The sequence below is a fragment of the Engystomops pustulosus genome, chromosome 5, assembly GCF_040894005.1.
Source record: "Engystomops pustulosus chromosome 5, aEngPut4.maternal, whole genome shotgun sequence".
NCBI lineage: Eukaryota > Metazoa > Chordata > Amphibia > Anura > Leptodactylidae > Engystomops > Engystomops pustulosus.
The window spans coordinates 138,189,748-138,217,656 of NC_092415.1; the positions used below are offsets into that span (position 1 = coordinate 138,189,748).

Genomic DNA, 27,909 nt, shown 5'->3' on the forward strand with positions numbered 1-27,909 from the left:
TTATTTTTCAGAGACTGAATAGCCCACTTGTGCACTGATCTTAGAAAACTGCCTTTTGCTAGTATGTAGTATGATATCTGAAAAATTACAGTTTGGCAAGGTAAACTTTAGGAAACCCCAGTGCACCCAGACAGCAGTGCACAGGGGAGTCCCCATTGCCCAGCAAGTTGAACTGAATTAATAACACATTTGGGGCAGATTTATTAACGGCCCAATTCACGTTTTTCCGTCGGGTTTTGGTATATTTTCCGCCGGGATTTTGGCGCATGTGATCGGATTTTGGCGCAATCGTGCCAGGTTGCATGCGACGGAAATGGGGGGCGTGGCCATCGGAAAACCCGACGGCATTCGGAAAAACCACAGTATTTTTTTTAAAAATTGGTCGCACGCGCCTTACTTACATGCACCAGGAAGAGATTTGTGAACTCCGACGCACCTTGAAGGACCTCGGCGCAGCCGCGACACCTGCTGGACATCGGGCGCAGGACCTTCATGAATTGCCGGAAGACCCGAACGCTCATCGGAGAAGCCGCCGCTGGAACACGAATGGACCGGGTAAGTAAATGTGCCCCATTGTGTTGTGTCCCTGGTTTGTTTTTGGGGCATAAAGCCGGTTAGGTCTGAGGAGATCAACATGATCTTGCACATAGTCTGGCAAAGAGGATAGAGGCAAAAATGTTAAATTGGCTGATCAAAAAACCCTAAAAATTTCCTTAAGTTATATATAACACATAGTACTGATATCATCAAAAAACTCATCGACCAACTTACAAGACCAATGGTAAAACACGTCTTAAAGAGCACCTGTCACTTATAAAAAAAAATCAACTCCCATTTTTAGCAGTGATAAACAGCTAGCTTTATCGGAATTCTCCGATAAAGCTAGCAGACACTGCCTGCCGCGTAGTACAATAGAAACAGCAAACCACGCTCAAAGTGGACGGGCATATTCATGAGGGGGCGGGACTAGGAGGCAGTGACTACTGCATGAAGCTCATCAGTCACTGCTGCTTTATCGAAGTGGGAGGGGCGGTCTGGGGAAGAAGCAGCGCCTCGGACCACCCCCTAATGAATATGCTTGGACCACTTTGAGCGTGGCATTTTTTGTACTACGCGGCAGTGTCTGCTAGCTTTATTGGAGAGTTTTGACAAAGCTAGCAGTTTATCTCTGCTAAAAATGGGCTAGCGCTGCTTCCTTTTTTTTTTTTTTTTTATAGGTGACAGGTCCACTTTAAAACGGTAATCTCCCCGAAAGGTGAAGAGATTATTTCCTGGGACAAATGTACAATACAGCAGCAGAAAGAGGAGGAAGCAGGTGTAGAAGCTAGTCCCCACGTGTATCGCCCAACGCAGCTTTTCCCCTAGTCCCAGCAGTCTCATTTTATGTACCAACCTTTTAAGCAAGAGAGTATCACAGGAAAAAGTCTAGATCAGGGTTCATAACCTTTTTCAGCCCAAGGGCCACATTGTCATGCCACTAGCCTTCAGGGGTCCGCACTATTAACCAAAAACCCTAGATGCGCCAAAAAACACAGTACAGCGCAAATGCCCCCCAGAAACCACTACTGCATAATACTGCATTTGTACAATAAGGTACACAGACCCTAGAGCAGACTACAATACTGTGCACAAACAAGACAATAATAATGCTGGAAATTGTCTAGACCCCTGAAGCAGGTAATTGTGAATAACTGGCTGCACACAGGGGTTCTAATAGACCCTGGTACTGTGCCCTGCCTGCAGCCAGTCATTCTTTTTTATTATCTGCTGCACAGGGCCGATTGTAGCCTTTTTGCTGACTGGGTTAAAACTGAAATGCCATCCTCCTGCTATTATATTGCCCCTATGTACAAGAATATAACTACTATAATACTGTCCACAGCAAATAATTTAGTCAGCTCACCTGGAGTGCAGACTTGATCCCTTGTGGGTTGATCGAGCACGGTCTCTCCAGCTTCTTTTGGAGTACATTTGATACAGAGAACATACACTTGAGAATTAAAATCTTCAAAACGGAGCATGGTCTGATTGCAATGCAGAGCAGATGACTTTATGGAGAGGTCCATGCTTGGCCAAACTGAAAAGGGGCTAAAGATACTGCCACATGCACGAAGGCCATCAAGAAGCCAGAGGGACCAGTCGCCACACGCCACGCAGATCTTCAACTTATTTTCCCCGCTACAGGAGCGTCTATCCTCCTCTGATAGGGACCCCCGCAGCAACTCTCTCTTCACACTGCCATCTTGCGCTCCATGTGGTGCTCCAGCGAACCGCCACCCGCTCCGGCAGAGGGAAGGAGAATCCCCCGACTCGCGGCAGGGACGACTGTCGGAAGCCGGCAGAAACACCAGGCGTCTTGAGACAGCGGCGTATTGCTTTAGCAGCACCACAGAAGGCGCGAGACCCCCCACTGACACCGAGGAAAAAGCATCACAATCGCAGATTTACCTCTCACCTGGCCTCTCCCCTGGGATTGAAAGCCCAACAAATGGTGAGCTACCGACCCCAGTCCTATATCCTGCCCCAGTAAGCCCCAGCCTAACACAGATCCTAAACAGCAAAGGGCCTGGATCCCTATAGCTGGGAACCACACCACAAGGGCCCCTCCACTCAAGACCCCCTCAGTAGCCACAACACAGGCTTCATTCGAAACACCAAAAAAGGGGTCCAAAGGGGAGAATGTCTCACTCCTGAGCCCCCCAATCGAATGCCCCCTGCTGATTAAAGGCGACGGGACACTCGATATGCCACAGCAGGCACGCCAAAGCGAACCTGAGAAGGAGACCAGCAGTATGTTTCACCCCACTCTGACCACTCCTGAAGCAGCAGTCCGGGCTCTCCAGGGGCACCCAGAATTACAAGACCTGCTACCCTCTAAAGGGGAAATGGACACACTAGCACTGGATCTTAAAGGGGCCTCACACCAAGACCTCCAAAAAGTCCAAGTGGAGGTTAACGTTATACAAAATAAGGTTGAGTCACTCAAAGTGTTCAGGACAGAAGCTACTGCTGCTATTTCAGAGATCCGAGAGAAGGCAGAATCCCAATCCACACAAGTGAGACAGCTCATGTCCCAGCTAGACCATCTGGAGAACAGAAATCGACGAAACAACATAAGAGTTAGGGGCTTACCAGAGGAAACACACGCATCTGACCTCATCCCGATCCTTATGGGTATATTTAATATGCTAATAGGCCTTCCGGTACATACCCGCATTGAAATTGATTGTGCCCAAAGGGTGCTCCTGGCCTGGAGCTCAGACCCAGTGAGACGTCATATGAAGGGTCCACTTCTATTTTATTAAAGATCAGATAATGCAGAAAGCAAGGCAAAAAGGTGATCTGGATTTTGATGGAGCACGGATAGCCCTGTTCCCTGACCTTTCTAGACGCACACTCTCTGCCCTCTCCTACAAGTGTTGCAAGAAAAGAATATAACCTACAGATGAAGGTTTCCCTTCTCACTACATATACGATCCTCAAGTGGTCAAGCATCTCTGGTCCACTCTGAAGACCTACCTTCTTTCCTGTGCGCTCTGGACCTCCCCCCAATGACCCTCCCTGATTGGGACCTCCCATCACCAGACCAGTCCTCCTGCTTCAGCTTCCAGAAGGCCTCCGGGCTTGGAGTCACCCCGTCCGCAACACCAGAGAAACAGGAGACGTTCTGACTTTGATTAGACCCAAGAGCCTAGCCTCTCCTGGTCTACCTTAGAAGTATCACTACTCCTAGGTTTTGTATCCTTACCCCTTCTTTTTCGATACTTGATTGTTATCGTATTCATCTGCTACTCCCCCTGTTATATTTGTTGAACGGTCTGTCATAACTGAGGACTGGTTATGTTCCACAGGACTGGCGCATAGCAAATGTGGTACCAATATACAAAAAAGGATCAAATAGCGATCCTGGAAACTAAAGACCCGTGAGTCTAACTGCTGTGGTGGGGAAAATAATTGAGGGGTTTGTTAGAGATGCTATCCTGGAGTATCTCACTGTGCACAACCTTATAACCCAGCGTCAGCATGGGTTTATGAGAGATCGGTCCTGTCAGACTAATCTGATTGGTTTCTACGAGGAGGTAAGTTCAAGACTGGATCTGGGAGACGCTGTGGATGTTGTATATCTGGACTTTTCAAAGGCATTTGACACCGTGCCACATAAAAGGTTGGTATATAAAATGAGACTGCTGGGAATAGGAGAAAATCTGTGTATTTGGGTAAGTAATTGGCTTAGGGATAGAAAACAGAGGGAGGTCATTAATGGCACATTCTCAGATTGGGTTGATGTTACCAGTGGAGTGCCACAGGGGTCAGTATTGGGGCCACTTCTTTTTAATATTTTTATTAATGACCTTGTAGTGGGTTTACACAGTCAAGTTTCAATATTTGCAGATGATACTAAGCTGTGTAAAGTAATAAATACTGAGGTCGATAGCTTAGCATTACAGAGGGATTTGTGGAAGCTTGAGGAGTGGGCAGAGAAATGGTTGATGAGGTTTAATGTAGATAAATGTAAAGTTATGCACTTGGGCCATGGAAACAAAAAGTATAATTATGTTCTAAACGGTCAATTACTTAGTAAAACTGAAGCTGAAAAGGACTTGGGGGTATTGGTGGATGGTAAACTTAATTTTAGTGACCAGAGCCAGGCGGCTGCTGCTAAAGCAAATAAAATTATGGGATGTATCAAGAGAGGAATAGATTCTCATGATAAAGACATAATTTTGCCCTTATACAAATCCCTGGTCAGACCACACATGGAATATTGTGTACAGTTTTGGGCACCAGTGTATAAAAAGGATATAGTAGAGCTGGAATAGGTGCAGAGGAGAGCAACCAGGATTATTAGGGTAATGGAGGGATTAGAATACACTGACAGATTAAAAAATTTGGGATTATTCAGTTTAGAAAAAAGACAACTGAGGGGAGACCTCATTACAATGTACAAATACCTGAACGGACAGTACAAGGATCTCTCCAGATCTTTTTATACCTCGGCCTGTGACCAGGACAAGGGGGCATCCTCTACGCCTAGAGGAGAGGCGATTTTACCATCAACATAAACAAAGGTTTTTTTCTGTAAGAGCAGTGAGACTATGGAACTCTCTGCCGCAGGAGGTTGTTATGGCAGACTATGTACATGTTCAAGAGAGGCCTGGATGCCTTTCTGGAGAGAAAAAATATCATGGGTTATGGGGATTAAACATTTATTTAATTCTTAAAGGTTGGACTCGATGGACTTGCATCTTTTTCCAGCCTTATATACTATGATACTATGATACTATGGCAATCCAGGACCTCTGCGGCTTCTACATCCCAGACCTGTTGGCACAGGTAGAGCTCTCCATCCATAGTTCTCATCCGTAAAGATGAGGGGGTTGCAGATGTATGACATCCACTGTTCACCTGTCCTTCCCCTGTATACTCACTATTTAAGCCTGCCTCTACAGGTGCATTTTCTTCAATTTTGCATTATCAAGGCCATCACAAAATGTTACTCTGTTTTTGTCTACAATTATTTACATTTGTTATCGCTAGGAATATCTACCCCCATAGGTGAAACCCTAATAAGACACTATGGTTGAGATTTGTGCTGTCGCATTAAACTGTTAAGTACCCTCCCCGGGTCAGTTTCGTGTCCGGGTAAAAATTTTTGTTTTAATTTTTGTCCCTGCCACAACGGCCCCTAGCACTTTCCTAACGTCTTTCCCTCATCCCTTTTCCCCATCCCCTCCTACACAGCCGCTTAATCTCAGTCCCCTGTATCAATGGTACCCCAGTTGCGGTTGATTGGATCTATGTCACTCGCAAACAAAAACTACCAAACTTGACACTGAGGCCAGATATATTCTCCTAAAATGTGACATCCAAGGTTCCAAGTACATATTTGCTAACATTTACGCCCTGAGCATGGCCACACTTCAAAAAAATTAATGGTAGAAAGCCATGTAGTTTATTTTTAACCGAAGCACAAAACAGGCTAGGAGATAATATACTTGCCAGCATAGGTGCTTTCCTGGATCCAAATCTGACATTACCCTGTATGTATTCTGCAATACAATCATCAACGAATAACAATGTTAGGTGTTTTTTAATAATTTGATGACATCAGAGTATTGGTTACTGAAGGCTGTTGAGAACGTGATGGGGCTATTTTGAGATCTATTCCCTGTCTATTCTTATTACTCTCGCTAATAAGATTATCCCTAGGGATATTATCTAGAATATTAGTGGCTCTAGAAAGCATCCACTGAGGATATTTTCTCTTACGTAAACCCTGACATACTATAATACTGTCCACTACGTACACAAGAATATAACTACTATAATACTGTCCACTACGTACAAGACTATAACTACTATAATACTGCCCCCTATGTACAAGAATATAACTACTATAATACTGCCCCCTATGTACAAGAATATAACTACTATAATACTGCCCCCTATGTACAAGAATATAACTACTATAATACTGCCCCCTATGTACAAGAATATAACTACTATAATACTGCCCCCTGTGTACAAGAATATAGCAACTATAATACTGCCCCCTATGTACAAGAATATAAGTACTATAATACTGCCCCCTATGTACAAGAATATGGCTACTATAATACTGCCCCCTATGTACAAGAATATAACTACTATAATACTGCCCCCCATGTACAAGAATATAACTACTACAATACTGCCCCCCATGAACAAAAATAAAACTACTATAAAACTGCTCTCCCCCTCCACAGACAGCTAACCCCTCTTCGCCCCAGGAGTTGTGTCTCCACTTTTATAAATTAAAAAATATATATTACTGTGTAAGTTGTATACTTTACATGTCCCCCATTCATGGTTATGACAGACACATGGGGGACGATAGGGCCTAACTTGTTTGGTGGGAAAACCCCTTTAACATGCTACCTCAACCTGCACCAAATATGCAGACCCATCTAACATACACCTCACACTGCCTTTACCCGCACCAGAAATGGACCCCCATGTAACAAACATATCCAGTTCAGCTCCCCTGACCTTACTTCAACAATCATATTCATTCCTGTCAAGCCCCCTCACCTCTATACACATGTGTACACACTAAAGCTACACAGATGCCTCCAGTCTGTGTCAGTCACTGCACTAGTTGCCCGTCTCCTTTGAAATAGTTAAAATTAACAACCCTCATCCACAAAACGCTTCATAATACTGTACCCCACTACCTCTCTACCTCTCCTCTCATCTCAGTCTACTGGCCAGCCCTATATTCTTTGATCTGCCAGTGATCTTAAATTATTCTTTTCCTTTACTCTGTAATGTCTTATTTTATTTGTGTATGTTCCCCAGAATCTGTAAAGCACTATGGAATTTGATGGTGCTTTATAAAGATTATTAATATATTATTACTAACCCTGTGAATTCTCCATCCTCTATGTGCAGCAGCCATTACAGCTCGTCTACTTCCTGCAGTGTGACGTGACTGTGAAGAAATATACACCCCACTCACAGAGGCTCCGCCACCTTTCTGTGATATCATACCTGCCAGGAACAACTATATGCTTGACGCTACCTTTACTGCCCACATGTTTTGCTTCATTTTTGCTGCGATTTGCAGCAAAAATGCAATTAAACTGCTTCCCTGCTGCACATGTTGCTGATGGTTGAAGTCCTGCATAGCATCTCTAACAAACCCCTCATATTTTTTCCCCACAAGCGAAGTTAAACTCACAGGTGATTTGTCTATTTTAGTGGTTTTAAGGCATTGCTGCACTTCTTCCTGGGTTAAGCAGCCACACTTTTTAATAAATAAACGCCAACATTTTCTACCATAACTTACCAATAACCTGAAGTACAACATGTCATGAAGAAATATTCTTAAAGACAAGGGAGTAGCAATACTGCTGGATTATGTGACACATGGCAGTTTTAAAATACAGGCAGTCCCCGGGTTACATACAAGATAGGGTCTGTAGGTTTGTTCTTAAGTTGAATTTGTATGTAAGTCGGAACTGTATATTTTACCATTGTAATCCCAGCCAGAACTTTTTTGGGTCTCTGTGACAATTGGATTTTAAAAATGTTGTGTTGTCATAAGAATCAGGATTAACAATAAGGCTTCATTACAGACACCTGTGATAACTGTTACAGCTGTTTATTGTAGCCTAGGACTAAAGTACAATAAATTACCAATATCCAGTGGTCCCTTTGTAACTAGGGGACGTATGTAAGTCGAGTGTTCTTAAGTAGGGAATCGCCTATAATAGGACTTGGTCATTAAGGCAAAAATAAGCTTGGTCACTAAGTGGTTAAGGTCAAAATAGGGACATGGCTAGAGAGTTAAGGATCTTTGCTTGGTATTGTTAATGTAGTAATAATAGACTTTAATACCACAAAAGAAGAACAAAATCAAGCTCTCAATGCATGCCACAACATTTGCCACGAATAAATGAATTCTTTGGAACTCTTACTTCTTCTAGATGACATATTTTTCCTTAAATTTTGTAAAATAGAAATAACCTACCTTAGTCTTAGTCTGCACACACGTGCTGCTCCGTTGGTCCAAATTTACTGGATCAGCTTCACTTATTTCAGTTTTCTTTGTAATGTGTGTTATCTCTGAACTTTGTTTTCTGAAATGGAGTTTGCTCAGTGTGTAGCTGGCATACCTTGCATGTTACTGGAAGGTATTTACCTTAGTTTGCAGAACTACAACTGTTTACTACATATTTGTATTCAGATACACAGTTAGAGGAGTTGATCAGTCTTCATTATGCTAGGGACACAAATTCTTAAGGTTTTTCGGGTTTACATAATTAATAATTTATCCTAAGCCAAATGAATGCTTACTGGTAACACCCGCAATTGCATTCCCATTCATCGCAAAGCTGTCGGCACATGGGCTCGTTTTAACCTATTGATTACAATGTGCAATTCGTACATTGTAATGAATGAGGAGGAAAAACCCCATATACTGCCATAATGTAGAAAATAGAACCATTGAAAATTTCATCAAAAGTCACAAAAAATTACATCACCCACAGCTCCATACACTGCAGTATGAAAAAGTAATTTGCCATTGAAGATGGCAAAAAAAAAAAAAAAAATTCTACTGGAGGTTTTCAATATTGTAAATGTATTAAAAAATTATAAAACCTGTATCAATATGTTTACCTCATGATTCTACCACTCAAAGAATAAAGTAGACAAGTCATTTGGGGTGCACAGTGAAAGCCACAAAATCCAAACCCACAAGAAAACAGCGCAAATGCGTTTTTTCCCCAATTTCACTGCATTTGGAATTTTTTCCCCGCTTCCCAGTACACGCCATGGAATAATAAATACTATCACTATGAAGTGTAATTTGTTACGCAGAAAACAAGCCGTCATAGAGCTCTTATGTGAAAAAAAAAAGTTATATTTTTTGATGGTGGGAAGTGAAAAATGGAAATGAAAAAACAAAAAAGGGTCAGGTCTTTAAAGGGTTAATGAGATTTGAAACCTATAAAATTAGAAACCCCATTGGAATCACCCTAGTTTCAAACTTACACTCCATAAACTATTAAAACAGCTTTTAGGAAGGTTAACCCCTTTGAGAGCTTCATAGTAACTAAAACAAAATGGAGGTGACATATAGAATGGTCTAATTTTGTTGTTAATGCATTCAATTATCCCTAAAATATACATATTTTTAAAAGATAAATTGAGAAAACCCATCTAAAATTTTGTTATGAAATTTCTCTAGAGACACATGTTGGGTGCTAAAGGGAAATATGGCCATGCAGCACCCAGTTGTGCCCTACAGGATTAAGACGTTTTTAGTTGGTTTACCGGCCTGCTTTTGTGAGCTATAAAATATTTTTATTGTAAATTTTGCCACGTGAGGGCTTATTTTTGTGGGATAAGATGCATTTTTCAGTGATACAATTTTTACTAATTTTGTAAAGTGACACATTTTAGAAAAAAATCATTTTTGCATCACATTTTTCAAGTGGCATAACGCTTTAATTTTGTTGGTTTATAGAGCTGCTTGAGAGCCTGTTTTTTCTAACAGTAACAATTTGGTAAAGAAATGCAAAATAGTTTAAAAACATAATTTTTAATGTTTTTTTTAATGTTCATCAGATGGGTTCAATCAAGATTTTGTTTTATTGTAGAGGTCATTGCAGATATCATATACGTGGGGTTTACATGGTGATTTTCACTTTTTTTACGTTATATGTCAATTTTATGTGTATAGGGACATTTTATTGATTTGTTAGTTTTTTGGTTTTTTTTTTTTTTTTTTTACTTTTTTTTGTCCCACTATTGGAAATAAACAAGAAATCTGATTCCTAGTTCATTATAATATTCTACAATATTTATGAAACATTGCTTGTAAGGTCCTGTCAGTGATAGGATCTTACATGCATTTACTATGGACAGCCATGTGGTCTTAGATCAGACCTCGGGGCTGCCATAGCAATGATCAGCACCCCAAACTATGCCACACAAGCTTCTGCATTTAATGGGTTAACAACCATGATCGGAGCTCGCTTCAACTGTGGGTGTTAGATGTAACTTACAGTTGACACCCAGTGTTTTCAGCTGCCGTTTGAGCTCCAATTATGAGCTGAGCTGGCATCAGCTTCTTAACTGGTTCACGCCCGCCCGCCGTGTATTCACGGCGGCGGTCGGGTCCCGCTGCATGGAGAGGGCTCACCTAATGACAGGAATCCTTTAAACTCCAATATTTTTTATATCAATGGCTCTTTGATATCCACCTCAGTTAAGCCTCCAATAATTGTTTTTCCTGTGAGACCGGCCTGTTTACAATAAAGTCTAGAGGTTCAATCTGCTGGAGGGGAGGGACTGCTGCTCCCTCTGGAGTGAGGGAAAGGTCATGTGATGCTCTTTATAGGGAGCTAAAAAGAGATGTCGGTGCATGCAATTCTGCGGACACAGAACTCTCCTTCAAAGAATAGTGAGCTAAATGGGGGTAAAAATTCACCAATTTAGAAAAAAAATCACAATTGTCAAAGTTTCCAATTTTCCACAACAAATAGGACATTATTTTTATTTTGTGTAGAAAACTTTTACTATTTGTCTTCTTTTACTTTCCATAATTTTTTTTTAAACATTTGGTTAATTTTTACGGATGTTAGAAAGTGCTATGGAATTTGATGGCGCTAAATAAATAAAGTTTACCATTGTTACATTTTTATTAGCAGGTTCTCAGATTTTCAAGAGATGTGAAAAAAGCTATTTTTGGTGACCAATTTATTTTTAAAATGCCTTTAAGAGGCTTATGTACTACAAACCCCCATAAGTAACAACATTTTAAGAACTTAACATCTCAGATTAATCAAATAAACATTTGGGAAGTCTGGATAATGGTGTGGATCACAGTGCGGAGGTTGGTTGGCCTGATCATGATGTTGAAATGGAGCCAGAGGCGTGGACCGCTGCGGAGGAGCAGGAGGACAGTAGCGTCGCTCTCTGTGTGGAGGATGGCAGGTCCGTGGGTCGTCTGTTCGGAGGTTGGAGGTGTGGAGAGTAGTTCAGAGGGAGGATTGGACGAGAGGTCCATCTGTCTAGAAGCTTGTCGCTTTTGAAGCAGTGTGAACCAGGTAGTACTGTTGGATTTCTGGGCTGTGCAGATGGTGGTGTGGAGAGCTGTGTGGATGACCTGGCTTGTCATGTGCTAAGTGTCCCTGAACTCGGCAGTGTGTCCCCTAGGAGTGTGGAGGCCTAGCCATATTTGTAACCCTTAAGAGGTGTATGGGCAGCAGGAATCTCCATGCTAGTGGGTATCTTACCACCGCAAAAATGGAGTCGATGGTGGTCCACTGTGTGGGGATCACAAAATTGCAGCCCCAGGTGATGAAAACTGCAATGCCAGACCTCTAGTTTTAGGGTGCATGCCTTAGCATAGTGTCCAGCATAGTGTCCGTAGAGGAAGTGTGAGTATTCTCCATCCACTGCAAGGGGGATCCATGCATACTAAGGTATGTCCGCCAGCCAAACACTGGCTGAAGCCGGTTTGTTTTCCTTGGTCGGTCCGTTTTCCCCTGATGACCCAGTGTATATACAACAGATACCACAAGAAAAATAAGGAGTCAAACAATTCTCCAATAAAATTACATATAGTTTTTTATTTCATTGATATATTAAAATTACAATTACAATGGATGTTAAATGGAGGATATCCAAAAAATGGTCGTACCCCCTGAGGAAGCGTGGGCGAAACGCGTGTTGGGGTGTCTGGGAGCTGTCTCTACCTACACTACATCATGGGTAAGACACTGTTCTTTTACTTAAAGTTTCACCAAGGCGAAAATATTATACCTAAGTAGGCGTTGTTCAGGCATATATGCACTTTATTTTTCTTACTGGGGAAATAAGCAATAACTATGATAGATTTATGGTGAACATACCCTCTTGTTAGTGAGGTGGGCAGCATACTCAGACCATTTTTTGGATATCCTCCATTTAACATCCATTGTAATTGTAATTTTAATATATCAATGAAATAAAAAACTATATGTAATTTTATTGGAGAATTGTTTGACTCCTTATTTTTCTTGTGGTATCTAATGTATTTGGGAGTAATTCCGTAATTTAAGGGTGGAGGGCTTGATGCCCGGTCCCATTATGTAGCAAAATGAAGATGTGGTTTCTGTATATACAACAGAGACTGATCCACAGAGATCAGAGTAACTGTAACTGTATCTGTGGCCAACTTACACTATTACCAGAAATTGACATTTGGGGAATGTGTTTGGGGGAGCAAAGCCTGTCTAATTTATCTACAATTACTCAAATGGGGCCGCATAGTTGAAACATAAGTATGTTGCATATATCTGGGCATGCTGAGACGAGTACAAAAAGCAATTGTGTGAAGTGCTCTAGGTGCAGGTTGCTGCAGTTAAGGAAAACTGTTTTCTATACCAGAAGTAAAGTAATAGTTCCTAAGGAGATTTTGCGCCAGTATAGGAGTAAAAAGGGTTTAAGAGTAAATTAAGGAGAAGAAAATCAAGGCCTTTTGTACCAACATTGTTGACAGGGAATGTAAGATCGATTGCTAACAAATTACCATATACACTCGAGTATAAGCCTAGTTTTTCAGCACAAAAAAAATGTGCTGAAAACCCAAACTTGGCTTATACTCGAGTAAAAAAAATATAGGTTTTACCAGGTTTTGTGGTAGAATTAGGGGCCTCGGCTTATACTTGGGTCGGCTTATACTTGAGTATATATGGTAGATGAACTACAAGTGTTAATGAAATTTAGGGGTGCTTTGGAGTATTGTAGCCTTTTATGTTTTACCGAAACCTGGTTGAACAATGAGATTAATTAATAATGAGGAGTCTGTTGATGGTTTATCATGAGAGGTGATAGGGACTTAAGAGCAGCCGGAAAGAAAAAGGATGGAGATCTCGTGGTATATGTAAGGGAGGGTTGGTGCCCTAGTGAGCAGGCTACTGTGAGATTGCGCAACTTCTTTAGGGATATCGAAGTCTTAGCCATAGCCCTACGACAATATTACCTACCAAGGGAATTCAATGTTGTTATTACGGTGTTAACCCCTTAACGCTCTGCGCCGTAGCTCTACGGCGCAGAGGTATAGGGAATGTATGAAGAGGGCTCACGGGCTGAGTCCTCTTCATACAAAGGTGGGGGTTGTTGCATATTGCAGCAAACCCCCACCGCTAATAACCGCGGTCAGTGCTTGCCAGTGGCTCATTGTAATGAATGAGCTGCAAAAATGCTATATATTGCAATACAGAAGCATTGCAGTATATGGTAGGAACGATCTGACCATCTAAGGTTAATGTACCCTAGATGGTCTAAGAATTAGTGAAAAAAAAAAAGTTTAAGAAATAAAAGAAATTAATAAAATATTAAAAATTCAAATCACCCCCCTTTCGCTAGAACTGATATAAAACATAATAAACAGTAAAAAATCACAGACACATTAGGTATTTCCGCATCCCAAAATGCCCGATCTATCAAAATATAAAAACGGTTACGGCCGGCGGTGACCTCCGAGATGGGAAATGGCGCCCAAATGTCCGAAATGCAACTTTTACACCTTTTTACATCACATAAAAAATGGAATTAAAAATTATCAAAATGTCGCACAGACCTCAAAATGGTAGCAATGAAAACGGCGGCTCATTTCGCAAAAAAAATTACACCTCACACAGCTCTGTGTGCCGAATTATGAAAAAGTTATTAGCTTCAGAAGATGACAAAAAATTTTTTTTCTTTTTTGTACACATTCGTTAAATTTTTGAAAATGTATTAAAACACAATAAAACCTATATAAATTTGGTATCACCGCGATCGCACCGAACCAAAGAATAAAGTAGGCGTGTTATTTGGAGCGAAGAGTGAAAGTCGTAAAAACTGAGCCCACAAGAACGTGACGCACATGCGGTTTTTTTTTTCAATTTTTCCACATTTGGAATTTTTTTTCAGCTTCGCAGTACACATGTACGCATGTTAAAATAAATAACATTACAGGAACATAAAATTTGTTACGCACAAAATAAGCCCTCACACAGGTCTGTATACGTAAAAATGAAAAAGTTCTGGATTTTTGAAGGTGGAGAGCGAAAAATGAGCGAAAAAACCCTGCGTCCTTAAGGGGTTAACTTACATCCCACCTTCCACTAATTTTAACATACCTTGTGATATACTACAGAATGAAGTTCTGAGACTCCAAAATCATAATGATAATCGCAGGGGATTTTAAGGCCAATGGTTGCAATTTGTTTGCTAAGTTTAAACAATATGTTACTCGGCCGACTAAGGGAAAAAGACTCTTGACTTGGTGTATTCTAATGTTGCCGATGCCTACAGATGTTTAAGGTTCCCCCCATTGGGAAAGTCAGATCTCTGCTTAGTCTCATTACAACCGAAATATATTTCTATGATCTTAAGGTGTCCGGCGGTGATAAAGGAAGTGCAGCAATGGTCTAAGGACATCAAAGATGAGTTGATGTATTGTTTTGAATGCACTGACTGGAATTTACTTTGTAGTGGCCTTCAGGAGAGCTTGAACTCAATGTTCATAGTATCATAGTATATAAGGCTGGAAGGAGACGCAAGTCCATCAAGTCCAACCTTTAAGATTTAAATAAATGTTTAATCCCCATAACCCATGATATTTTTTCTCTCCAGAAAGTCATCCAGGCCTCACTTGAACATGTACATAAAGACCGCCATAACAACCTCCTGCGGCAGAGAGTTCCACAGTCTCACTGCTCTTACAGTAAAGAACCTTTGTCTATGGTGATGGTAGAATCGCCTCTCCTCTAGGCGTAGAGGATGCCCCCTTGTCCTGGTCACAGGCCGAGGTATAAAAAGATCTTTGGAGAGATCCTTGTACTGTCCGTTCAGGTATTTGTACATTGTAATGAGGTCTCCCCTCAGTCGTCTTTTTTCTAAACTGAATAATCCCAAATTTTTTAATCTGTCAGTGTATTCTAGTTCCCCCATTCCCCTAATAATCCTGGTTGCTCTCCTCTGCACCTGTTCCAGCTCTACTATATCCTTTTTATACACTGGTGCCCAAAACTGTACACAATATTCCATGTGTGGTCTGACCAAGGATTTGTATAAGGGCAAAACTATGTCTTTATCATGAGAATCTATTCCTCTCTTGATACATCCCATTATTTTATTTGCTTTAGCAGCAGCTGCCTGGCTCTGGTCACTAAAATTAAGTTTACCATCCACCAATACCCCCAAGTCCTTTTCAGCTTCAGTTTTACTAAGTAATTGACCGTTTAGAACATAATTATACTTTTTGTTTCCATGGCCCAAGTGCATAACTTTACATTTATCTACATTAAACCTCATCAACCATTTCTCTGCCCATCCCTCAAGCTTCCACAAATCCCTCTGTAATGCTAAACTATCGACCTCAGTATTTATTACTTTACACAGCTTAGTATCATCTGCAAATATTGAAACTTGACTGTGTAAACCCACTACAAGGTCATTAATAAAAATATTAAAAAGAAGTGGCCCCAATACTGACCCCTGTGGCACTCCACTGGTAACATCAACCCAATCTGAGAATGTGCCATTAATGACCTCCCTCTGTTTTCTATCACTAAGCCAATTACTTACCCAAATACACAGATTTTCTCCTATTCCCAGCAGTCTCATTTTATATACCAACCTTTTATGTGGCACGGTGTCAAATGCCTTTGAAAAGTCCAGATATACAACATCCACAGCGTCCCCCAGATCCAGTCTTGAACTTACCTCCTCGTAGAAACCAATCAGATTAGTCTGACAGGACCGATCTCTCATAAACCCATGCTGACGCTGGGTTATAAGGTTGTGCACAGTGAGATACTCCAGGATAGCATCTCTAATAAACCCCTCAAATATTTTCCCCACCACAGCAGTTAGACTCACGGGTCTGTAGTTTCCAGGATCGCTATTTGATCCTTTTTTGTATATTGGTACCACATTTGCTATGCGCCATTCCTGTGGAACATAACCAGTCCTCAGTGAATCTTCAAATATTAAAAATAACGGTCTGTCTATCACCGTACATAATTCATGCAGAACCCAGGGGTGTATGCCATCTGGCCAAGGTGATTTCTCTATCTTAGTGGTTGCGAGGCGGCACCGTACCTCTTCCTGGGTTAAACTGTTCACATTATAAAAAGAATTAACATTATTCCTCATTGTGTCTTCCACCAGGGGATTTTCCTGGGTAAAGACAGTTTAGAAGGCAACATTCAGTAGATTGGCCCTTTCCTCATCTCCTTCCACCATGACCCCCATGTTATTTCTAAGGGGACCCACACTCTCTGTTTTTAGTTCCTATCATTTATATACTTGAAAAATAATTTGGGATTATTTTTGCTCTCCCTGGCAATATTTCTCAGTCTCTATTTTTGCGGCCTTTATCTGCTTTTTACAGGATTTATTTTTCTCTCTATAATCCTGTAATGCCTCATCACTACCTTCACGTTTTAGCACCTTAAACGCTTTATCTTTCTCGCTTATTGCTTTCCTTACAAGACTAGTTAGCCACATAGGGTTTTTCTTGTTCCTTTTATGCTTTTTCCCATAAGGTATGCGTTTCTCACAGGACTTTTTCAGAATATATGAGAAAAAGTCCCATTTTTGGGGGGGGCTTTTGTCTTTGAGAACATTATCCCAGTCTATGCCTTTAAGGTCTTCCCTTAGTTGCTGAAAATTTGCCCTCCTGAAGTTTAAAGTGTTGGTTGCCCCTTCACTAACGCTCTTAGTAAAGCGTAATACAAAATCAATGATATTATGATCACTATTCCCCAGGTTCCCCCCAACCTGTAGTTTTGATATGCTATCAGGTCTGTTGGTAAGGATAAGGATGTTGTGTAAACAATAACTAATTATATCAATTTCTGTGTGTCTTGCATAGAACAAAGAAAAATTATTTGCGTATTTGACAACAAACCTTGGGTGACTCCAAAATGAAAGTCCCTATTGAACAAAATAGGGCCTTTATACAAATGGCGATGTAGAGACAGAAAAGTCCAAAAGAACTAAAAGATCATGATAAAAGAATGTAAGGAATCATATAAACAGAATTGAGGGCAAGTTGAAGTGGCAGAACACTAGAGAAGTAATGAAGGCAGGTGTAAGTAGTATTTATGGTGATTTGGATAAATCAAATGAATTTAACTTGTTCTTTAATCGATTTGACAGTAAAGTGGGGTTAGACTGGGAGGAAAATGACCCCGAGTTGTCAGTGGAGTATAGAGATTCTCCACTGAAAATTAATGCGGAAGTGCTACAATATTTTAGGCATATTCACATGAAAAAGGCCTTGGGTCCGGATGGTATCCAGACCAGAACATTGAGTGTGTGTTCTGCAGAACTTTCACCTGTATTTGACAGACTTTTTAATATCAGCTTACGACAGCAGAAAGTTCTGAAGATTTGGAAAACCTCCACCATTGTTGCATTGGCAAAAAAGAATCGAGCCACTATAATTAATGATTTTCGCCCAATCGCTATGACTTCTTTGGTGGGGGTGGGGGGGGGGGCATTTAATTCTGAGGGGATTTTGAAACACTTCTATATGGGACACCCCATATAAATGATAAAACTATTTAAAACAGCATTCATGATACTAGTTAACCCTTTAACAGTTTCATAGAGAACATTTTGAATTATGGCAATAGTACATTAATTCAGACCTAAAATTTACACAATCACAAAGGGTAAAAGGAGTAGTGCATCTCAAACTTTTTCATTAATAAAAATTTGGGGGCTAAAGGAGAAAATGCCTGAATATGGTAATGCCCCACACACAGTTGAAACCAGCTATGGAGATGTGAAGACTAAATAAATACCACTGACCAGTGTAATTTAAAAATTACATTTCTTCCAAATAGAAAAAATCTCCCATTTTTTTAACCCCAACATTTTAGACTTGACAAACTGTTAAAGGAGAAAATGCATCCCACAATTTCTCCCGAATACAACAATACCCCATAAACAGTCTGAAACTGCTCTAGGTTGGACAGCAGGGCTTCAGTAGGAAAGAGGGCTTCTTAAATTTTAAAAGTTAGCCTTTGGTGGTGTAGGTTCAGGTGCTATGTTGCACTTGCACAGACCCTGCAATAAAACACGACTGGGAACTCCTTAAAGAGTGATCACAACCTGCATACAGCCATACAGAGGTTGATTGAATATAAAATATGTATCACCAAAATGAATGCACAGTTGTTATTTTTTCAGAAATATGCAATTTCACTGTCCAGTGTATTGCGCCCTGATTTTGTTGACAATGACACATTCCAATAAATTCTACATAGCTTAACCTCGGTGAGCACTTTGAAACCTACCACTTGAAGTGGCAGGTATTGCGGTTTAAAACACTTTTTAAACTTTATAGCCGAAGCTGCTTCGGCGCAGGGAGGAACGCGCTCGGCCCTTACCATGCGCACGGCTACATAGGAAGTGAAGGAGAGCCGCGCGCATGGTAAGAGCCGAGCACGTACCTCCCTGCGCCGAAGCAGCTTCGGCCATAAAGTTTAAAAAGTGTTTTAAACCGCGATACAGCGGTTTAAAACACTAACAAAAATAAGCTCCGGCACCAGCTCACCCTGAGCTGGTGCTTGGTATTTCCTTCTTATACCTGCCACTTCAAGTGGTAGGTTTCCTTTAATACCAATGGTGCAATAGCAATGGATAGTACTCACTATATGTAAATATGATTAGATTAGTGGTTGCAAGAGGAAAAAAGGAAGATAAAAATAGAATAATAATAATCTGCCACACCACTGATCAGTGTAATATAATGTATTGTTTATGACTGACAAATATTTTACACTGATTAGTGATGTCTAGAGATGAGCGAACATACTCGTCCGAGCTTGATGCTCGTTCGAGCATTAGCGTACTCGAAACTGCTCGTTGCTCGGACGAATACTTCGCCCGCTTGAGAAAATGGCAGCTCCCGCCGTTTTGCTTTTTGGCGGCCAGAAACAGAGCCAATCACAAGCCAGGAGACTCTGCACTCCACCCAGCATGACGTGGTACCCTTACACGTCGATAGCAGTGGTTGGCTGGCCAGATCAGGTGACCCTGGGATAGACTAGCCGCTGCCCGCGCTGCTCGGATCATTCTGTGTCTGGATGCCGCTAGGGAGAGAGCTGCTGCTGGTCAGGGAAAGCGTTAGGGTGTTCTATTAGAATAGTGTTAGGCAGGAGTGATTCAACAAGAACCCAACAGCCCTTCTTAGGGCTACAATAACGTTATACTTTTTTTTTTTTGTTTGCTTGTGGCTGGGCTTGCTGGCACTAGTAGTGCAGCTAGTACCATATTGTGAGGAATTTGCAGGGGGACTTGCTACCGTTGTGTTTAGCTCTTAGTGACACACATATCCACCTCAAACACCAAAGTGGGAAAATTTATTAGGGGTTGGATTTCAATTAGGCACAGTCTGGCAGTTTCTTTTTATTTTACGTTTATTTTTTCATAACTCAGCGTCATCTCATCAGTGTGCTTTCATACTTGGCTAGAAAATAGCCATAGGAGAATCCAAACGGCTTACTTACGCCTACAGTAGCGTTATATATATTTGATTTCTGGTTGATCTGCTGGTGGCTGTCCTTGCTGCAGTGCATCTACTAGCAAATTGTGAGCAATTTGTAGTGAGAGTTGCGACCGCTGTGTTTTGCGCTTAGTGACGCACATATCCATCGCAAAGACTGAAGTGGGAAAATTTATTAGGGGTTGGATTTCAATTAGGCACAGTCTGCCATATCCTTTTTTATTTTACGTTTATTTTTTTAATAACTCAGTGTCATCTCATCTGGCATAGCAGTGTGCTTTCATACTTGGCTAGAAAATAGCCATAGGAGAATCCAAACGGCTTACTTACGCCTACAGTAGCGTTATATATATTTGATTTCTGGTTGATCTGCTGGTGGCTGTCCTTGCTGCAGTGCATCTACTAGCAAATTGTGAGCAATTTGTAGTGAGAGTTGCGACTGCTGTGTTTTGCGCTTAGTGACGCACATATCCATCGCAAAGACCGAAGTGGGAAAATTTATTAGGGGTTGGATTTCAATTAGGCACAGTCTGCCATTTCCTTTTTTATTTTACGTTTATTTTTTTAATAACTCAGCGTCATCTCATCTGGCATAGCAGTGTGCTTTCATACTTGGCTAGAAAATAGCCATAGGAGAATCCAAACGGCTTACTTACGCCTACAGTAGCGTTATATATATTTGATTTCTGGTTGATCTGCTGGTGGCTGTCCTTGCTGCAGTGCATCTACTAGCAAATTGTGAGCAATTTGTAGTGAGAGTTGCGACCACTGTGTTTTGCGCTTAGTGACGCACATATCCATCGCAAAGACCGAAGTGGGAAAATTTATTAGGGGTTGGATTTCAATTAGGCACAGTCTGCCATTTCCTTTTTATTTTACGTTTATTTTTTCATAACTCAGCGTCATCTCATCTGGCATAGCAGTGTGCTTTCATACTTGGCTAGAAAATAGCCATAGCAATAGGATAGCATTGTTTGGTTTTAAAAACTAAAAAACACAAAAAAAACTAAAAAACACAAAAAAACACAAAAAAAAGTAAAAAAAAAATTAAAGTTATAACTTTCATTTTCAAAATGTTTAACCCGAGGGCTAGGGGTAGAGGACGAGGGCGGGGACGTGGGCGTCCAACTACTGCAGGAATCAGAGGCCGTGGTCCTGGGCGGGGTGAGACACCACCTGCTGATGAGGGAGCAGGGGAACGCCGCAGAGCTACACTCCCTAGGTTCATGTCTGAAGTTACTGGGACTCGTGGTAGAGCACTGTTGAGGCCAGAACAGTGCGAACAGGTGATGTCGTGGATTGCCGACAATGCTTCGAGCAATTTGTCCACCAGTCAGTCTTCCATGCAGTCCACCCATGTCACCGAAATCGGCACTCCTCCAGCTCCTGCACCTCAGCCTCCTCCCCCCCAGTCTGCCTCCTCCCAGGAAAATTTGGCATTTGAACCGGCATACTCTGAGGAACTGTTTTCTGGACCCTTCCCACAGTCACAAACCACTTGTCCGGTTGCTGCTGAGCAATTTTCCGATGCCCAGGTTTTCCACCAGTCGCAGTCAGTGGGTGATGATGACCTTCTTGACGTAGTGGAAGAAGTGTGTAAAGAGGTGTCCGATGATGAGGAGACACGGTTGTCATACAGTGGGGAAGTTGTTGTCAGGGCAGGAAGTCCGAGGGGGGAGCAGACTGAGGGATCGGAGGATGATGAGGTGACAGACCCAAGCTGGGTTGATAGGCCGGGTGAACACAGTGCTTCTGAGACGGAGGAGAGTCCTAAACCAGAACAGGTTGGAAGAGGCAGTGGTGGGGCCAGACGGAGAGGCAGGGCCAGAGCTGGTGCATCAGCGCCAAATGTGTCAACTAGTGAAGCTCCCGTGGCGAGGGCTCCTGCGGCGAGGGCTAGATTTTCAGAAGTCTGGAGGTTCTTTAAGGAAACACCGGATGACCGACGGACTGTGGTGTGCAACATTTGCCAAACCAGGATCAGCAGGGGTTCCACCACTAATAGCTTAACTACCACCAGTATGCGCAGGCATATGAATGCTAAACACCCCACTCAGTGGCAACAAGCCCGTTCACCTCCGGCCGTGCACACCACTGCTCCTTCCCCTGTGTCAGCTGATAGTCAGCCCCCTGCCCAGGACCCTGCCACAAAAACCCCATCATCGCCTCCACGATCCTCCACAGCATCCACCAGCGTTCAGCTCTCTATACCCCAGACGCTGGAGCGGAAACGCAAATATAGTGCAACCCACCCGCACGCCCAAGCCCTTAATGCCCACATCTCCAGATTGCTCAGCCTGGAAATGCTGCCCTATAGGCTAGTAGAGACCGAGGCCTTTCGCAACCTCATGGCGGCGGCCGCCCCTCGGTATTCGGTCCCCAGCCGCCACTACTTTTCCCGATGTGCCGTCCCAGCCCTGCACCAGCACGTGTCAGACAACATCATCCGTGCCCTGACCAACGCCGTTTCTGACAAGGTCCACCTGACCACGGACACGTGGGCGAGTGCTGCCGGGCAGGGCCACTATATATCGCTGACGGCACATTGGGTTAACTTGGTGGAGGCTGGGACCGAGTCTGACCCTGCGGCTGGTCATATACTGCCGACGCCAAGGATTGCGGGGCCTACCTCGGTCCAGGTGTTTCAGGCCTACTATGCCTCCTCCTCCTCCCACCCCTCCTCCACCTCCTCCTCCGAACTACCATCCGTGGGCATGGCACCATCAGTCGGTAGCTCTAGGCACAGCAGCAGTGCCGTCGCTAAGCGACAGCAGGCGGTGCTCAAACTGCTGAGCCTAGGCGATAAAAGGCACACCGCCCAAGAACTATTACAGGGCATCACGGCGCAGACTGATCTGTGGCTGGCACCGCTGAACCTGAAGCCAGGCATGGTTGTGTGTGACAACGGCCGTAACCTGGTGGCGGCTCTGCAACTCGGCAGACTGACACATGTGCCATGCCTGGCCCATGTGTTAAATCTGATAGTTCAGCGTTTCCTCAAGACATACCCCAATCTGTCTGATTTGCTCACGAAGGTGCGCCGCATCTGTGCGCATTTCAGGAAGTCCAGCACAGATGCTGCCACTCTCAGGGCAGCGCAGCGCCGCCTCCAACTGCCCGCTCACCGACTGTTGTGCGACGTGCCCACGAGGTGGAATTCAACACTGACCATGTTATCCAGAGTTTACCAGCAGCGCAGAGCGATTGTAGACTGCCAGATGTCAACTTCCACCAGAACTGGTAGTCAGGTCAGTCAGCTTCCTCAAGTCTACAATGAGGAGTGGACGTGGATGTCTGATATCTGTCAGGTGCTGAGTAACTTTGAGGAGTCAACACAGATGGTCAGTGGCGATGCCGCCATCATCAGCCTCACCATCCCGCTGCTTGGCCTGTTGAAAAAATCTCTGATCAGCATGAAGTCGGAAGCTTTGCGCTCGTCACAAGAGACGGGGGAAGAAGATTCCCTTGTTGATAGCCAAAGCACCCTTAGGTCTGTTTCTCAGCGCATATCGGAGGAGGTGGAGGAGGATGAGGAGGAAGAGGAGGAGAATGTTGGCGAGACACAAGAGGGGACCATTGTTGAGTCCTTCACTGTTCAGCGTGTATGGGCAGAAGAAGAGGAGTTGGAGGAGGAAATGGACAGTCAGGCCAGTGAGGGGAGTGAATTCTTACGCGTTGGTACTCTGGCGCATATGGCAGATTTCATGCTAGGCTGCCTATCCCGTGACCCTCGCGTTCAAAGAATTTATTCCAGCACCGATTACTGGGTGTTCACTCTCCTGGACCCACGGTACAAGCAAAATCTTTCCACTCTCATCCCTGGAGAGGAAAGGAGTGTGAGAATGCATGAATACCAGCAGGCCCTGGTGCACAAGCTGAAACAGTATTTCCCTTCTGACAGCGCTAGCGGCAGAGTGCGTAGTTCTGCGGGACAAGTAGCGAGGGAGGGTAGGCGAGCAGGCAGCTTGTCCAGCACTGGCAAGGGTACGCTTTACAAGGCTTTTGCCAGCTTTATGTCACCCCAGCAAGACACTGTCACCTGTCCCCAGTCTCGGCAGAGTAGGGCTGATCTTTACAGAAAGATGGTGAGGGAGTACGTAGCTGACCATACCATCGTCCTAAATGATCACACAGCTCCCTACAACTACTGGGTTTCAAAGCTGGACATGTGGCACGAACTGGCGCTGTACGCCTTGGAGGTTCTTGCCTGCCCTGCCGCTAGCGTCTTGTCCGAGCGGGTTTTCAGTGCAGCTGGTGGCATCATCACCGATAAGCGTACACGCCTGTCGACTGACAGCGCTGACAGGCTGACGCTTATTAAGATGAATAAAGCCTGGATTTCTCATAATTTCCTATCTCCACCAGGTGAAGGAAGCTCAACCTGAATAATTTATCCACTCCTCCTCCTCCTCATTTTCCTCCTTCTCCTTCTCTTTGTACAGTAAAGCAGAGGAAACTGGCTATTTTTTGACAGGGCCCACTGGCTCTAGCTATAGTACTTTATGCATTTAATTTTTCTGGAGGGCCACCGACCCGGTCCTCTGTTTTAAACTATTTTTGGGAGTGCCACATACAGGCACTCAATCTATTCCATTTTTCTGGAGGGCCGCCTACCTGCTCCTCTGGTTTGAAAATTTTTTTGGACTGCCACATACAGGCACTATCCAAATTAAATTGTCTCCATAGCAGCCTCCACACGTTGTCTCCATTGCTACCTCCAAAAGTCGTCCATATAGCTGCCTCCATACATCGTCCCTTTATCAAACGAGGTGTGTCAGGCAGAAATTTGGGTTGTTTTCATGGATTCCACATCAAAGTTGTTAACTTTGTCGCCACCCAGCTGTGTTATCCACAAAATATACTGGCAAACTTTTATCATTTACCAATATTATTTCAGCGCTTCTTGCGCTTCTGTTTACATTCCCCTCACCCGCCATATCCTAAACTTATAAGAACGCTACTACACTTGATCTTATACAAAAGGTTCTTAGAAGTGCTGTTTGGGGAGTAGCCTAGAGACACGGGCTTGGATTGGCGAAAGCTCGCCTGGCAGCGGAGCGCCAGCTCCATGCCAAGATCCAACTAACATAGTTTTAACTGCAGCACCTTTAATCTACTACTAGTTCACTGCCTCCATAATAATAATAATAATAATCTTTATTTATATAGCGCCATCATATTCCGTAGCGCTTTACAAATCATAGGAAACAAATACAAATGTAATGTAACAGAGCACAACATTTGTATGGAACAACAGGAGTGAGGTCCCTGCTCGCCAGAGCTTACGGTTTATGAAGATGATGGGGTAACACGAGGTAAAAGAATTTTTAATGGTCAAGCCATTCTTCTTAGGGAATAGAACAAAATATAATAAATGGAATTGCTGTCGCTTGAACCACTCAGCCGTCACCAGGTCCAGGGTGAATGGGACTGCATAGAAGTCTGGTGCCTGTTGGTTGCTGGATAACAGATGGGAGGACGACACAGGACGGGTTAGTAGAAGAGTTAAAACTTCATGCAGTTAATGAGTGTTATAGACTTGCCTAAAGAAATGGGTTTTAAGAGCACGTTTGAAACTTTGGAGGTTAGGTATTAGTCTGATAGTCCGGGGCAGAGCATTCCATAGAATTGGTGCAGCTCTAGAGAAGTCTTGGAGACGCGAGTGGGAGGTCCGCACTAGGGTAGAGGTTGATCTAAGATCACTGGCGGATCTAAGAGCACGGGTTGGGCGATAGACTGAGATAAGAGAGGAGAGGTAGGGGGGTGCAGCATTATACAGAGCTTTATGGATGAGGGTTATTATTTTAAACTGTATTCGAAAGGAGACTGGCAGCCAGAGCAGCGACTGGCATGAACTGTAGGCATACATGGTCCCCTTATCAAACGAGCTGTGTCAGGCATAATTTTGGGTTGTTTTCATGGCTTCCACAACAAACTTGTTAACTTTGTCGCCACCCTGCTGTGTAATCCACAAAATATACTGGCAAACTTTTATCATTTACCAATATTATTTCAGCGCTTCTTGCGCATCTGTTTCCATTCCCCTCACCCGCCATATCCTAAACTTATAAGAACGCTATTACACTTGATCTTATACAAAAGGTTCTTAGAAGTGCTGTTTGGGGAGTAGCCTAGAGACAGGGGCTTGGATTGGCGAAAGCTCGCCTGGCAGCGGAGCGCCAGCTCCATGCCAAGATCCAACTAATATAGTTTTAACTGCAGCACCTTTAATCTACTACTAGTTCACTGCCTCCATACATGGTCCCCTTATCAAACGAGCAGTGTCAGGCAGAATTTTGGGTTGTTTTCATGGCTTCCATGTTAACTTTGTCGCCACCCTGCTGTGTAATCCACAAAATATACTGGCAAACTTTTATCATGTACCGATATTATTTGAGCGCTTCTTGCTCACCTCCTTTGGTTCCTCTCTGCCACCCATTGGTTTGAAGCCTGAGTCCATTTAGGGTATGTCGCCATGCCACTCTCTAGCCTGCCGCTGCTGCCGCTGCCTCTGCTTGAAGTCCCCTATAGTGTCAGGGTCAATTATTGGATGTTTTAGATGCTATCTAGCTTCATTCTGTCACTCTGTCATGGCCATGCTGTTGCCCATAATTTTGGCATAATGGTGCGATTAAGCAGCCTCAGAGGCATCCATGCATGCTGCCCCTGCTGTTTCCTGTCCATTTCCGTGGTGTTTCCATCCTTTTCTGAGGTTCCCAGGTGTTTGGCCAAGCTTCCCTGTGCAGAGCCTTGGTCCCCTTGAAAAATGCTCGAGTCTCCCATTGACTTCAATGGGGCTCGTTATTCGAGACGAGCACTCGAGCATCGGGAAAAGTTCGTCTCGAATAACGAGTACCCGAGCATTTTAGTGCTCGCTCATCTCTAGTGATGTCACTATTGACAGAATTGGGCATAACAAAACTAGTTTTGTTAATTAAGTTCAAAATATATGTGGATACATTGACACAACAAGGTGCAGAATAGAAGGACCACTTTCTATTACAAATGTGTACAAGGTGGGCAAAATTCATAATTTTTGAGGGTTTTATAGTATATATAATCCTAATTAATAAAATTATACAAATAAAACAATTAGTTTTTTGATTTTTTTAAACATTTTAATTTTTTTTATAAATTCTGATAAACTTATAATTACAAATATCTCAATTCATATAACATCAATACTAATTTATTACATGAATAAAAAAGATTTTTTATCACCCTGACACCCTAAAGTTGTGAGTTGCTCATGGTCAATCAGAGCTCAGCTTTCATATACCGAAAGCAGTTTATAAGATTACAGGCAGTCCCTGGGTTACATACAGGATAGGTTCAATAGGCTTGTTCTTAAGTTGAATTTGTATGCAAGTCGAAATTGTATATTTTATAATTGTAGATCCAGACAAAAACCCTAATGACAATTGAATTTTGAAAATTTTTGCTGTAAGTGGAGCAAGGATTATCAATAAACTTAATTACATACACCTTACAGCTTATCATTGCAGTCTGTGACTAAAGTAAAGCTTCCCGAGGGCTTCACCAGAGGTCACAGGGGGCAGAGAGGTCCGTCTGTAACTAGGGGTCGTCTGTAAGTTGGGTGTCCTTAAGTAGGGGGCTGCCTGTAAATCTGAGTTCTGATTGGTTGCCATGAGCAACTAGAACAGTTTTGCTCTCTGACATTTTTGATAAATGAGGTCCATTGTATACATACAGGTGAGATGGGCGAATTTGTTGAAATTCGGTTTGACCCGATTCCATAGATTACGACAGAACCAGTTCTGTTAAGTGAGGATACATGTGGAACCCCCCCCCCCCCCAAAAGAGTGCAGAGGGTGTCGGCAGTATGCATTGACGTCACTGATCAT

At 42.9% G+C, this 27,909-nt stretch overlaps 1 protein-coding gene across 6 annotated transcripts in view; it reads right to left on the reverse strand.

Annotated features, from left to right (window-relative positions):
• DDC (dopa decarboxylase) overlaps positions 1-27,909 on the reverse strand; it is a 117,939-nt gene that overhangs the window by 63,729 nt on the left and 26,301 nt on the right. For 2 of the 6 annotated variants that reach the window (XM_072153161.1, XM_072153155.1), the window contains exon 1: positions 8,513-8,632. The exons of 2 other annotated variants lie outside the window; for them this stretch is intronic. The gene's annotated coding sequence lies outside the window, so the exon portion shown is untranslated. Of the gene's footprint in view, positions 1-6,000; positions 6,051-8,512; positions 8,633-27,909 lie in introns of those variants that run through there. 2 more of the 6 variants (XM_072153158.1, XM_072153160.1) reach the window with 2 other exon arrangements.